Here is a 14,312-nt window from a genome sequence, read left to right as displayed (position 1 = left end):
CTTAAGTTTTTCAGAATTACATGTACAGTTTTGTATTTTTATCTTTATATGTTTTTTAGTGGTGTTTCTTCTGTTTAGTGTCTTCATCCCATCCTAGAGTTGAGAGTTTAGGGAAGCTTCTATTAGACATGTTAAAGAAATGATTATTAGAAGTGGGACAATTTAGAGTAATGAATGAGAGGCCAGACTTTCTGCTCTGGAAGACCTGGTCTGAGCCCTAGTTTCACTGCTTATGTATTGGGTTACTTTAGACAAATTTCTCATCCTCCCTAAGTGTGAATTTCCCATCTGAAAAACAGGAATAATGGCCATACCTCTTGCTCATGGTTATTTATACATTAATTCATTCAACAAATATATATTCATTTCTTATAATAAGCCAGGTACTCAGTAATAAATTAACCAAGTTGGCTGCCCTGAAACACTTTATATCCTAGCAAGGAAAGACAGACTAAAAAAGCAAATAAATAAACCTGGTCCAGTAGTGGTAACGGCTATATAGACAAATAAAGCAAGGTAGAGAGAGGTGAGTGTAGAATGGTGGTAGTTGGAGCAGAATAATTTTTTATAAGGAGAAGCTTCCATTACAGCGTGACAGTTGATCAGAGACCTGCAATAAATGTTATTGAGAGAATTAAGAAAAAATGATATAGAAAACCAAACTGAAGGTAGAATGATTTGTAAGATGCCTGCTGTGGAAAGATGCAAGCCCTCACTGTAGGCTTATTTTAAATCACTAGAATTTGAGCTCCTTAAGATAAGGGGATGCTTCTGTTTCATGTATTGCTCCATCACAAGCATGCACAATGTCCGTTAGATTCTCAGTACAAATAAGCTGTAGCTCTTGGAGTCTCTATCTATTTCTCTGTCTATTTCCAGTAGGATGAGGGAGTCAGTAGATGGAGAGAAGAAGCTGAGAGTTGAACAGGAACCTCTACAATAGTAGTCACCTACCCCACCTCATCAAAATGTCATCAGAGGTCTAGACCAGATGGCTTTTGAGCATGGGCTTGACTATGGTTTCCCAAAGGCATGATGCTTCAATAAGAAGTTTTCTTGACAGCAACTGTGAAATCGACAAACAATAGCACAGGTTATAGCTTGAGATTTGAAGACAATTCAGGGCTTCCCTACTAACCCAGTGAGGGGACATGGAGGAAAATACACAACAGGACATTTAATCTGCATGAGCTACCCATCCTGCTGCAACTCACACATTCCATTCTGATTTGCTGTTGGCTTACTGGAAATAACCTAGGCATATTTTTTTTACAGACCAGGAAGAGTTCCCTTTTCTTTTATTCATTCATTCAACTAATACTGTCCTTAGCTCCTGGTTCCAAACTCTGCCTGAGCCATGAGATCTGAAACCTCATGCTGTTTAAACATGGTATCTGCCATGAGGTCTGTGCCGTTTTACTTAGTGATACCCAATAGAGGTGACTGCCTCTAAAATAACCCAAAGATAGCCTGCACTTAGTGCACACAGAGATTGTCTGACAAAGCTGAATGATTTATAAACAGCTTCTTAAGTGAATTTGCTCCTGATTTACTTATTGAACATTTTTTTTTCCCCCTAAGATCTCAGATAGTGTGAAAAACCTTTGCAGATTATGCATGAGGAGTCTCACTACACTTTACTCTGCACTGCTTAATTTCAGATCTTGGAAACACTCACTCAAAGATGCCAGATATTTGACTAAACTTCAAATTCACTTTTGCTAAATTGCAAACATCCTTGAAAAACTGATAAATGGGAATGAGCTTCCAAGTGCCTCCAGAAAGACAAAATGCTTAGAAAAAAAATTTTTTTAAACCCTATAATTGCAGCAGCACATTTTATGGTCAATAAAGTATTCAGTATGCTGTGCAGCAGGGGTATCTCAACTGAGAGTCAAATAAAAATAACCATGCATGTGATAGTTTAGTGAAAAGTTTCTTTTCTCAGCAAGAGATAAAAAATCTCAACCGTCTCCAGCCTGGCATACTTGATGAATTGCTTGCACAAAAAAGAATGTGTGGGATTTAGTCTAGCTAAAACAAAACAATACAAATTCCTAGTAGCAGGCTCCTAAAGAAAGGTAGTATCTCATTCTATGTGGTTTGGGATTATTTACATGAAGTCTTTCTTAAATATCAGTCCAAACCCTCTGACCTCAGAAATTTTTCTTCCCAGGAAGGGATAGAATTTTTATTTTTCTTCTATCCCTCTCTTTTTTTTTTTTTTTTTCTTTCTCTAGTACCCATGTGATATGGTTAGGCTTTGTGTCCCCACCCAAATCTCATCTGGCATTGGAATCCCCAGGTGTTGAGGGAGAGACCTGGTGGGAGGTGATTGGATCATGGGGCGGTGTGCCCCATGCGGTTCTGGTGATAGTGAGTGAGCACTCATGAGATCTGATGGTTTTATAAGGGCTCTTCCCCCTTTGCTGGCTCACTCTCCTTCCGGCCGACCTGTGAGAAGGTCCAAGCTTGCTTCCTCTTTGCCTTCCACCATGATTGTAAGTTTCCTGAGGCCTCCCCAGCCATGCAGAACTGTGAGTCAATTAAACCCATTTTATTTTTTTTAAACCTCATTTATTTTAGTAATCACCCAGTCTCGGATATTTCTTTACAGTAGTGTGAAAACGGACTAATACACCATGCATCCATTCCTTCCACTATTTTTAAGCATATACATATATCACATTCCAAGGCTGATGCTAGTCGATATCTCTTCCTTTATAAAGTGGAAAAAAAAAAAACCCAGAAAAGTATGAACAAAGCTTTGTAGAATCTCATATGCGAGAGCAGCTAACGGCCTTGGGGAGCTGGCAAAGGCAGCACTGATCTATAACATTTGATAGGTTTTGAAGGAGGAGGAAGATTGTATCACCTGCAAAACAGTAGAAAGACAGTTTCTATTAGTTTTGCCACCTTTTTACTTGAATTTCTCTTCCTTGGAGTTCATTAACTTCTTTCATATTGTAGCTATGCACATAATTATTGATTGTTCCTTCAGATGTCATTTTAATAATCATCCTCCCTAAGCCTCTTTTCTTGGCTCTATTTGCCTTTTCTCTACCTGTGTTCAACCCAGTTGTAATTTCATATAAATTTAAATGGATCTGGGTATTCCAGTTACATCTCTAAAACTTGGACACATTACCTGACAGGCACAAATGTCTCTTTTTGAGATAAAAAGAATCAATGCATTTGCTTTTTGTAAAGCTTGTTATTATAAAAATTTCAAACACAAACAAAAGAAAGTGAATAGTACAATAAAGCTTATGCACCCTTTACCTAGCTTCAACAATTGTCAGCCATTTTCCAGTCTTGTTCCATCCATTAATTTATTTGAGGAGGGCATATTTTAAAATGAACTTTAGACATAATGCTTTTCTCCTGCAAATTCTTAAGTATACATGTCCAAAGAATGTGTTTATACATAAACACCATGTCATTATAACACATAACACAATTAATAATAATCCTTTAATGCAATTTAAGATTCAGTCCATATGTCCATATTTACATTTCCTCAGTTGTCTCAAGAAGTCTTTTAATAGTGTGTTTGCTTACATCAGAATGCAAACAAAGTCTTTATATGGTATTTGTTGTTATGTTTTCCAAGTTTCTTTAAATGTGTAACACTAGCTCTGCCTCTTTTGTATTCGAGTCATTGATTTGTTTGAGAAAGGGGATGTCTGGCCTTAGAATTTGGCTGAGAGCTTCCTCCCGATGTCTGTACTCCCGTCTTCTCCTCTTCCCTTACCTACCTCTGGAGAATTTCCATGAGATCAGGTTCAATTCATTTTTGCAAGTCCTAAATAATCGGCCATACAGCAGTACACACCCCCTACATTCTACAATAGGACCCCCTACTAACTGCAAATGGACAGTCTTATGTAAAAATAGATGATTACAGTCTTATCTAGCTAGGAGGTGTGATGAACACACTTAACTGTAGGGCTTTTATGCTGCCTAATGGAGTTGTATGTTTGGGGCCAGGGCTGAATTGTTTGAGGCCATGTAGGAGAAGTGGAATGCTCACATTAGTAGTCTGTCTTCTCTAGCCTCCCATTCTCCAGCCCACAGCTTCTCCTCCAAATAACTGTTGAGCATCTGAAAAATATAGTTTGTGAGGACAATAGATTATTAGTCTTCTCGGGGCAATCACATGGTTCAAACTTACAGGTGCATAGAATTAGATTAGGGTGATGTATACAAAACACATAATAAATGACTTAATTCTTGGTCCTAGTAAATGCTGAATAAATGATAGCATTTATTTTCAAAATATGTTTATAATTAGCCACTTTCCTCAAAGGATGTTCATGTTTCACTTACTTGATAGTCAAATCATCATCAAGCTCAATCACTACACCCCCATTTCCAACCTGGCGTCAGACCTAGAGCTGCGGAGGCATAACTGAGGGAACTGGAAGTGCTGGTGTCACTCCAGTTTCATGGAGAGCAGATGTGTTCTTACCATAGACCGTAACAACCTCAACCTAAGTTTTGTTTTCTTAACTTTAGAACTTTTACCTTCTCACTCAAAGGAAGTACTTTATGGCTTCTTTTTGGCATATTCAAATTACCAGCATCACTACTCTCGTGCTTTGGTGCCATTGTTAAATAAAATAAAGGGTTCCTTGAATATAAGCCCTGTAATGCCGAGACAGTAGATTGGATCATCAGTGGCTACAAAGTGATTCCTGGGCAGGCAGCGTCTACAACGTGGAGACCCAGGACAAAAGGAGGATTCACATCTCTGGAGGGAGGAAGCAGGACAGATACAAGATTTAATCATGGCATTCCGAAGGGCTTGCAATATAAAACTTACAAGAGGCTTATTTCTGGACTTTTGATATTTTCAGACTGCTGTTGACAGCTGGTAATGGAAAGCAAAACTGCAGATAAGTGGAAACTACTACATAGCTCCAGCCTCAGCCTTGGACTGAGAAACTTAGACTCTAAGTATGGAATATGAAGTGATGAGGCATAGTCAAAGAAGGCAAAGGGAAGAGCAGGGAACTCAGCATGTGGGCTGTTTAGGCAAGGATCTCCAGTATGTATGCTCCAAACAGGCATACCCTGCTGTTCTCTCAACTCAAAGGTCCAGAAGAGGAGAGGGTCCTGACCCTTGGTGTTACAGCAGTATAGTACATATAGGGGTCAGTAGTTGGAGATATGGATATAGGATAAGCACAAATCCAAGGATGATGGGTATCATTAGCTGAATATTGCAATGGGTCATCCAGGATTGGGTGGGGATGTGAACTTGTGAAGAGGGTTAGAGAGAAATTCCTAGGACGGTGACTTTTTTCTCCACCATCACCCCTATTTGCTCATCTGAGAGTGGTGTCAAGTGTGGAGAGGGAAACGTAGTGAGAAATTGACACCTGCCACATTGGTCCTTCATTGGAACACAAAAGAAGACTGGAGAACAATGTAGCTGGCTGGCTAGGTAGACCCACTGAAGGACAGCCATGATCATGGAAACTGATTACCCAATATTCACAAAATGCTCCTAAGGAGTTGAGCTTTGTGGAAATTGTTTGCTGTCTGTGAGTTTTGTTCAGAACACCTTAGGTTTGTCATCAATTTCCCATTGAGAATGAACTTGGAGGAATGAGTCTTGCTTTCAGCTCTGATAGGGAAGAAAGCATGAACACCAGAACCTTTCAACCCATCTTCTATTTAATTTTGAAAACATGTTCAGATAACATCAATTCTTGGAGATAATTCTTGAAATAATTTGCCACATGATATTTTTATAGAATAACAGGATTCACAATTAAGAATAATACATTTAATCTTCTGAATGGTATACCTAAGCTGTTACTTTAAGAATAATTTATTCCAGTAGTTGTTATAGCCTGGAGTGTTATAAAAGCAGTACTGTACTGTGGTTACAACTTTAATAACAATTTAAGCACTCAGGTTTCTTGCCTTTGATGCCACCAGCCTACCACCTTTCTCAAATGGGTTGGCAAATATCATCAAAACCCAGGATCTGAACGTTAATGGCAGGATTCTTGTCCCTTTTTATTTTTTCAATCAGAAACACTAAAAATCTGGCCTTATCATGATCAGGGCTATCTATTTCATTTTTTTTCCAGTTCAGATGACTAAAATTATAAGACATGATTATTAATAACAGTACAACAATCCTAAAAATAACAGGCCCAGGTTAACCCCCTTCTAAAACATCCCAATAATTCACCTGTCTATGTGATATACATATCAGGGTCCAAATTCAGCCTTCAGGATATAAGCTCACCTTTTAGGCAAAAAGGATTCTATGATAAAGAAAGAACTGAAAGGTAAACCACTTGTGTAAATAGTTTTCAGTCTGTTTTCATATTTCCTAAATAGATATTTTGTTCAAAATTGGCATTTATTCTAAACCACTGACAATAAACACAAAATCAGAATTTCTGTCTACACCTTATCAAATGCTTACTATGTACACCATTTCCTTTGTCTTGTTAACAATCCTATGCAATTAAGATGATTATCATCTACGATAAGCAACTGTTCAGGGAGGCTCTGTTTTGCCCAGTGAAAAGCTGTAGCCAACACCCAACCCTTTGACTCTGCTCTCTTAGTGCTCTTTCTACCACACCCTTCTGCCTCAATATAAAGGGACAGGTTTGTGAAAGGTGGCATCATTGTCTCCATATAGCGCTGTATTAATTTCCCAGGGCTGCCACAACAAATCATCACAAATTAGGTTACTTAAAACTACGGAAATGTACGCGCTCACAGTTCTCGAGGTTAGATATAGAAAATCAAGGAGTCAGCAGAGTCAGGGTTTCTCTGAAGACTAAAGAATCTCTCCTTTCTATTCCAGCTTCTGGTGGCTCCTGGTGGTATTCCTTGGCTTGTGACAGCCTCACTCTCATCTTAGCCTCTGACTTCACATGACTTCTTCTCTGTGTGTCCTTTTTTGCATATTGTAAAAATGCTTTCATTGCATTAAGAGCCTACCTTAATCCAGTATGAGTTCACCTTGATCTTTACCTTAATTATATTTGGAAAGACCAGATTTCTAAATAAGGTTACATTCTGTGGTTCCAGGTGGATGTGAGTTTTGGTGTGACACTATCCAACTCGTTACAATTATGTTTCTCATTTCTAGTCTATTCCCAATTAAGTCCCAATAAAGATCTATCAAATTAATGAACATGGTTTGAGTCCTGACAGTTTTGATGGGCAAACAATTGCCCAAAGTTTACAATTTGGAGCTCCTCACAAACTTGAAGATTGAGTGTACTTTGAATATTGGTATTTTACCAAAAAGTAAAATACAACACAGGTTCTTCTGGCACAGCACTCTGCACCCTGCACTTACCTAAGAGTTGAGATGCATGTGTTAGAACTTGCCATACCTCGCTGTGTATTTCTCTCCCAGTCACAGAAAGGCAGCAGACAGGGAGTGTCTCATTTTATTGAGGCATCTACAGAACCTGTGGCGCATGCCTCTGACCTTTAGGCTGATAAAGTGGATGATCTCAGGTAGAAAGGCTGAACAGAAAATGGTCTTACCAGGGCTTCCTGAAAGGAGAATATGACCTGTTAAGGATTCTCAAATTCCTGTAATAGGGATCTCCATTTTTTCCCATAGAGTGATCTGTTTTCATTTCTGGGGCATGAGAGGGTTGGGCTTGAAATGGGTATTGAGTGAAGGTATCACTTATGTCAACATAAAATTTAGTTAAAAACCATGTGGCAGAGTGAAAGCAGAGCATTAACATAAGAAGCTGACCTGTTGGCCTACGCATAATAGAATTGAAACTAAGTTTTGGTATGTTCAGTCCAATTTTACTCAAGTTGAAATGATTATGTTTTCATTATAAACATGAATACATGTTGCTTTTTGGAAATTTTAAAAATATAATACTGGTAAATAAAAACAAATAACAACAAACAATTCTGTTATCTTAAAGAAATGACTGTGGGTATATGTCCTGCTCCAAAGTTCTTTTATTCTTTTTAATATATAGCTTTGCATCCTGCTTTTTATAAAACAAAATTGTAACTATTTTATGTTTTTGATAGTTTTTAGACACATCATTTTAATGACTGCATAACAGCTTATGAAGTGTTGAGTTTATATTAGATTTCTTGTTTACATTAGAAATATTACATTTCTCCACTATGAGCATTTAGATTGGTTCAAATGTTTTTGGTATTATGAATAAAATTCAGATAGGTAATATTTCAGTAAAGATCTCTTCCTAGAAGTTAATACGCTCATATCTAAGTATGTATTTTCTTGATTGTATTGATCTAGACTGAGCTGGTATTTTTTGTAGCCTTGATTAATATTGAAAGTTTACTTCCCAAAATTGTTTGTCAGATTACACTCCTGCCAGTAGCATTCAAAGTACTCATTGAACTGAAACCTTGCCAGGATTAAAATGCTTTTAAAAGACTTTCAAATCTTACTAGCTTGAAAAATGAAAAATATAATAATATTTTACTTTCAATTAGCATTCCTTTCAAATGTAACATTTTTATCTGCATGTTTTAGACATTTCTTTTGTGAATTGCTTATGTTTTGTTAAGGGATTAATTGTGTCTCCCACCTTAATACATATGTTAAACACCTAAAGCTCAGCATGATAGCGTATTTGAAGGTAGGGCTTTAAGTAAGTAATTTAGATAAATTAGGTCCTATGGGTGGGCTGTAATCCAGTGTGACTCGTGTCCTATACAAGGAGGAAATTAGGACACAGACAGCACAAAGACTGAGCACAGCCCTGTGGGGACACAAGAAGAACGTGGCCCTTTGCAAACCAAGGAGAGAGGCCTCTGAAGAAACCAACCCCGCTAGTACCTTAATCTAGGACATCTAGCCTCCAGATCTGCAAGAAAATACATTTCTTTCTTTCTTTCTTTTTTTTTTTTTTTTGCATCTAAAATCTTTTTAATAGGAGGGTAGGATCCAGGGTTAGTTTTTGTAGCCTTGGCTGGCCGGTCGGCCTCTGGCGCGCGCGAACTTCAGACCCTTGGAGCGGACGTAGGGTTTGGTGTGGCTGTGCGGGGTTCCCGGGGCCTTGCCGAAATGCCGGTACATCTCTGAGCCCTTGAGAGGACCGGAGAGCAGGACGGTGCCGCAGCCCTTGGGGGAGTCCAGGGCCAGCTGGTCGAAAGTGCAGATCTTGCCCCCCGCCTTGAGCACACGGCTGCCGGCCCGGCTGGTCACACGCAGCGCACACACCTTCAGTTCAGGCACCTCCTGAACCCGCACGTCACCCGCTGTGGTCCCCACAACCACTGCCGTTTCGTTTTCCCGGCCAGGAATCTTCATCTTCCACATCATCGGGGAAAGGGACGGAGGTGGCCGATTGGTGCAACTCAGAAACAACCTCTTCAGCACAACTTGGTTGAATGTGGAGCTGGTTCTCCTGGCCAGAAACCTGTACAGCTTGACCAACAGCCTCAGGTAGATGTCCTGGCTCTTGGTCTCCTTGCGCCCAGCCTTTCTGTCCTTGTTGTGACGGTTGTCACCTCCCATGATGGTGCCTCCTGCTTGGCCCAGAGAAAATACATTTCTATTGTATAAGCTCCCCCGGTCTGTTGTGTTTTGTTACGCATCATAGCAAATGAAAACACTCTTCCTTGTCGATTTATTTATTAGGGTCTAGGGCTCTTCTTAGTAATTTGTACATGCTCCTGTTATATTAAACATACTTATTGTTGTTTCCTTCTTACATTTGTTGCAGAGTGGTTATTTGCCTTTTGAAGATTTTTAATTTTTTTTTAGCATCGAGCATGTATATATTTACTATTGTTTCACAATTATTTATCTTTTCCTTTGTGCTTTTGTTTTCATACTACTTCAAAGCTTAGAAAGTCCTTTTCCCTTAAGAGCTTTGATACATTGTCAGTTTATTTTTTGTAAGTTTTTCTGTGGTTTGGTATGGATCTGTATAATATAACTATTTTCCAAGTTTGAGAGTGCAGACTCACAAAAGTAGGTAAATTTTAAATTTACAGAGTAGAGCTTCCTTTAAGATTTTTATGCCTTGACCTGTCTTAAGTAAGATAAGTTATTTTCTATGGCTACTACATCTTTTTGAAAATGTATGTTGTCTAAATGGCACAATAACCTCATTTTAAAATACCTTCTGTTTCATAAATATCACAGTTATTAAGGCAAAGAACCTAAAGGTAAAGAGTAGCTACTACTTTATGAAATCTGCTAAATGTCTCAATATCTTTGAAATTCTACTGGAATCTTATTTCTATTGAAACACACTTGTCTTGCAAGATGAAAGAAACATTCTACTCTGGTTTTTCTTGTTTTCACTTGTAATTCTTCTGCTTACAAATGTTTAAAGTCCTTCTTTGTGGATCTTTTAATCTAAGATTTCTACTTTATTTCTTGGAAGATCTTTCTAGAATCTATGTAGACATGGCTCCCTTTTCTATAGTTCTATGCTTACTTCATTTAGTTTTGCTGTTGGGTCAATAAAAAATGCCATTTCTACAAGGCAGTGTTTTTCATTCCCTTGCTGGTAGTGTTCTTTTTAAAACATAAAACTGTTTTCACTTGTGGGATAAAATTAGCCTTTCTGGAATCTCTCCTAAGTTGAACCTCTGTAAGTTGGTGCAAAGTAGTAGAAAATATGGTTTGCAAAACCACTTTAAATGTAGATTTGAATGACCTTCTGTGAAGTTGTAAAATCTGTGTTATGTTTTTAATTTTTTTGTTGTTGCAAAATATATTGACATACAAGGTATGTCAATAAGATGCATTAAGTCAACAGATATTTACTGAGTGCCCATTATAAGCCAGATACTGTCCTGCAGTTTGGGAATGCAGTCAAGTTTGTGGAGCCTGGTCACTGACCACTTAGAAGTGGCCTTGGCTGTGGTCAAGGCCCCAGCAGGGCCCCAGAGGCTCCCCGATGGCCCAGGCATCACCACTTTAGTTACTGGGTTGAGAGTCCCAGGGGAAAGCTCAGGAAAGCAGGTGTTCATTGAAGCATTTCAATATTTAACAAGCAGGAAAGTTCTATCAGACTGTAAACTTTTTCCTGGCCTACAGTTATCTTTAAAAGAGTTGAAATAAATCAAACTGATTCTCACCTCTGGATATTCTTGTGGGGATGTAGACCATGCAAAGATGAAAGTCACTAAAGTTATAAGTATGTCCAGCAGAATTCCAGGGAGGCAGGGGTCAATGTCATTTGAGATGAGTGTGAGGAACACAGAGACAAAGGACTTCACTGGAAGGGCAAGAGGGTGTCTTTGCTCAGTTTTGGCAGTAGGGAGAATCATAAGCACACACCAAGTCCTCGCCATATGGATTGTGGTCACGGTTAGATTTATGAGGAGATACCAACAGCTTCAATGTCAATAGGTCTGCAAAATGTTTATTAGAAAAACCAGTCCTTAACCTTGCATCGATTGACGTTACAGTAGTAGCTCAATAATAGCAGTTGAGCTTGATAGAATTCTTCTCTAATATTTGATTGTCAAGAAGGTTATTATCTACATTTTCTGTTCCCTGGATTTATTTCTGGTATAGCTTCAGCAGGTCTAACCTCTAGGGTAATCAAGCGAAGCATTACTTTATAACATCAACTCCCATGGCTATGCCTCCTCCCATTTTCAGCATTTTATTAACTATGGATGAAGAGCATAATTTCTCATCTAGGATGCTCCTGTAGCTAAGAAGAAAGCTGCATAATTTCCTGAGAATAACCTTTGCATCTTCTCTCTTGTTATCTTGGTGGTGAGTTACAAATTTGACATTACTGATTTTGTTAGACCACTCAAGTTGAATTATAATATTTTTTTAAGTGATATGGAGAAAAAGAGAAAATGTCATCGCCCACCCCTCCAAAAAAAAGGAATTGTATCAAGGAATGTATTTATTTCTTAAATATTGTTTCGTTATTTTAAGTAATCTACCTACCAAAGATGCCCATGTCCTAATCTCTGGATCCTATGAATATATTACTGTACATGGTAAAAGATTTTGAAGACATAATTAAGTTATGGATCCTTGGATGAGACTATTTTTTCATATTTCCTTTGTAGACCTGGTGTAATCACAATATTCTCTGTAAGTTAAAAAATAAATGAGGCAGAAGTGTCAATGTCCCAGTGACATAATGTGAGAATGACTACACTAGATATTGCTGGCTTTGAGGATAGACAGGGACTCTGAGCCAAGGAACATGGGTGGCCTCTAGAAGTTGGAAAAAGCAAAAGTCAGATTTTCTCCTAACCCCCCAGAAGGAATGCAACTCTGCCAACACCTTGATTTTAACCCAGTGAGACCAGTTTTGTACTTCTGAACTCCCGATCTGTGAGATAATAAATTTAGGCTGTTTTAAACCAGCCCATTAAGTTTGTGATAATTCATTGTGGTAGCAATAGGAAGCTAATATAAGTTTTTTTGATGGTAACTTAATCTTGGTGACTACTGATTACATCTCTACAGACCTATAGTAAATCTAAATGTAGCTCTTCCTGCTCCAGCCTATGGTACCCTATTATTCTCTACAGATAACATTTTAAGTGTTTTTATTATAAAAGCAATTGCATGTGTACTATAGAAAATATAAATGTAATAAAGGTACATATATCCCACTATCCAGAGATATCCTACCAATCTTTTCACTGTAGGTGTGTATGTGTGCTCTTAATCTATTTACATATCTTATAAATCTCCCTATTCTGTTGGGCCTCAAACTGCCTTAATGTCTTTTTCTATTTTCCCATGTATATGTAATTTACCTCCTCATATTGTTTGGAAGCTCCTTGAGAAGTGAGGCTAAGTCTTGTATTTCTCTGTGTCTGCCATACTTTGAGGAATGATTTGCACATACATACCATTAACTTGACAAATTTACCAGTACATCTGGTTGGCCCTAAATTTCACATGTTTTAGTAATTCCATCTTTTCATTGTTGTAGGTAATTGGAACTTGAAATGCTGATTCATACTTAGAATAACTCATAAAAGATTGAGGAACATAAAGTAAAATGCCAACTTTCTACTTTGCAATGAGAAATATAATTGTAAGGTGAATCAGATGTTTTCATCTACCTTGTCTGCTTTCATCACAATGGAAAATTCATGTAGGGAACTAAATCGCAGTCGGGAAGGTTGCTTGGAAAATATAGAATCAGTCTGATTGGAAATAATTGCTTATTTTAATACATAAGAACAATAAGCCCTGACCATTTAACACATCCATCTGCAAAGGAGACTCTCTCAGTAAGGGAGCCTATTACTTTTGGGGATCTCTCTATGTAGTACATGGTTAGACAACAAAAACATTGGAAGTGTCATTTTTGCATAGCCCTGTACAGAAATCTGACTTTTATTCAATACCTTCTTCATTAGGTACACTAATGCTGTTTCAAGCTGGCACTTGAGTTTTTTATTTATGGTGATGAAACCTTTTTTTCTAGTGTGTTTTTCAATCACATTGGTATCAACAGCTAGGAGTAGATTTTACACTTTAAATCCCAGTGTTTTGAAAGTGCTCTACCTCTCACTATAAATCCACTCCTATCTCTGCTTTCTGTTTTCATAAAATTGCCTATTTAAAACTAAGACTATTGAGTTCAGTCAGAGTTTCTGGAATTTTATAGCAAGTAATGGTGAAGCTTAAAGTACAGATGATGCTGAGTTCCACTGGAGTCCATTGTTTTCTCATCTCATTTAGAATCATCCAGCCCATCCCAGAGATAAAAGCTTCCTCAGGGGATAGAAGGAGATTAAAGACAGACCAGAACATGCCTTGGGTTTCTGGAATATGCAGTGTGCTCATAGAGGTCAGGTCTTTTTCTGGTGAGAACCTCCATTCTGTTACTTGTTTCCACAGTGCTATTTGAGTTTCCAGCAGACCTACCTCCCTCTCCAGCTTATCTATTTTTTTCATGCATCAACTTGTTTCATAGTAAGGTAGACTATTACCTGCCATGGCTGGAGGCCTACTTGCCCTAGCTGTCTTTCCAGTAAATTAAAGCACCTCCTTCATAAAAATGGAAAAAATAAAATTGGATTTGGAAATGTTATATGTCAGCATTACAAAATGGTGCCTCTCATTTATACAAGAAAGCATGAACCAGTCACCTTTTAATCTGCTATATTTATTAAAATAAGCCCACCATGGGCTTATTTTTCCACACTATCTCTCCAAGTCCCCGTGTCACTGCCTGTCAAATTTTCCCTCTCCCTATTTTTGGTAACACCAGCTTCTTTTCAACCAATGTTTCTTCAGCACCTTTTCTGAGTAAAATGTTTATTTTAGAGCAATGTAATATCCTAAACATATTTCCTTTTCTTGACCATCT

At 38.0% G+C, this 14,312-nt stretch overlaps 1 protein-coding gene and 1 pseudogene across 2 annotated transcripts in view; one reads left to right on the top strand and one right to left on the bottom strand.

Moving 5' to 3' along the window:
- KCNIP4 (potassium voltage-gated channel interacting protein 4) overlaps positions 1–14,312 on the top strand; it is a 1,204,862-nt gene that overhangs the window by 183,951 nt on the left and 1,006,599 nt on the right. The window lies entirely within an intron of this gene.
- Positions 8,903–9,734, bottom strand: LOC116545322 (annotated as a pseudogene).

This window comes from Sapajus apella, unplaced genomic scaffold, assembly GCF_009761245.1.
Source record: "Sapajus apella isolate SASKATOON/1434 unplaced genomic scaffold, GSC_monkey_1.0 scaffold5, whole genome shotgun sequence".
In the NCBI taxonomy this organism is placed as follows: domain Eukaryota; kingdom Metazoa; phylum Chordata; class Mammalia; order Primates; family Cebidae; genus Sapajus; species Sapajus apella.
This window is presented reverse-complemented; position numbering and strand designations above follow the sequence as displayed.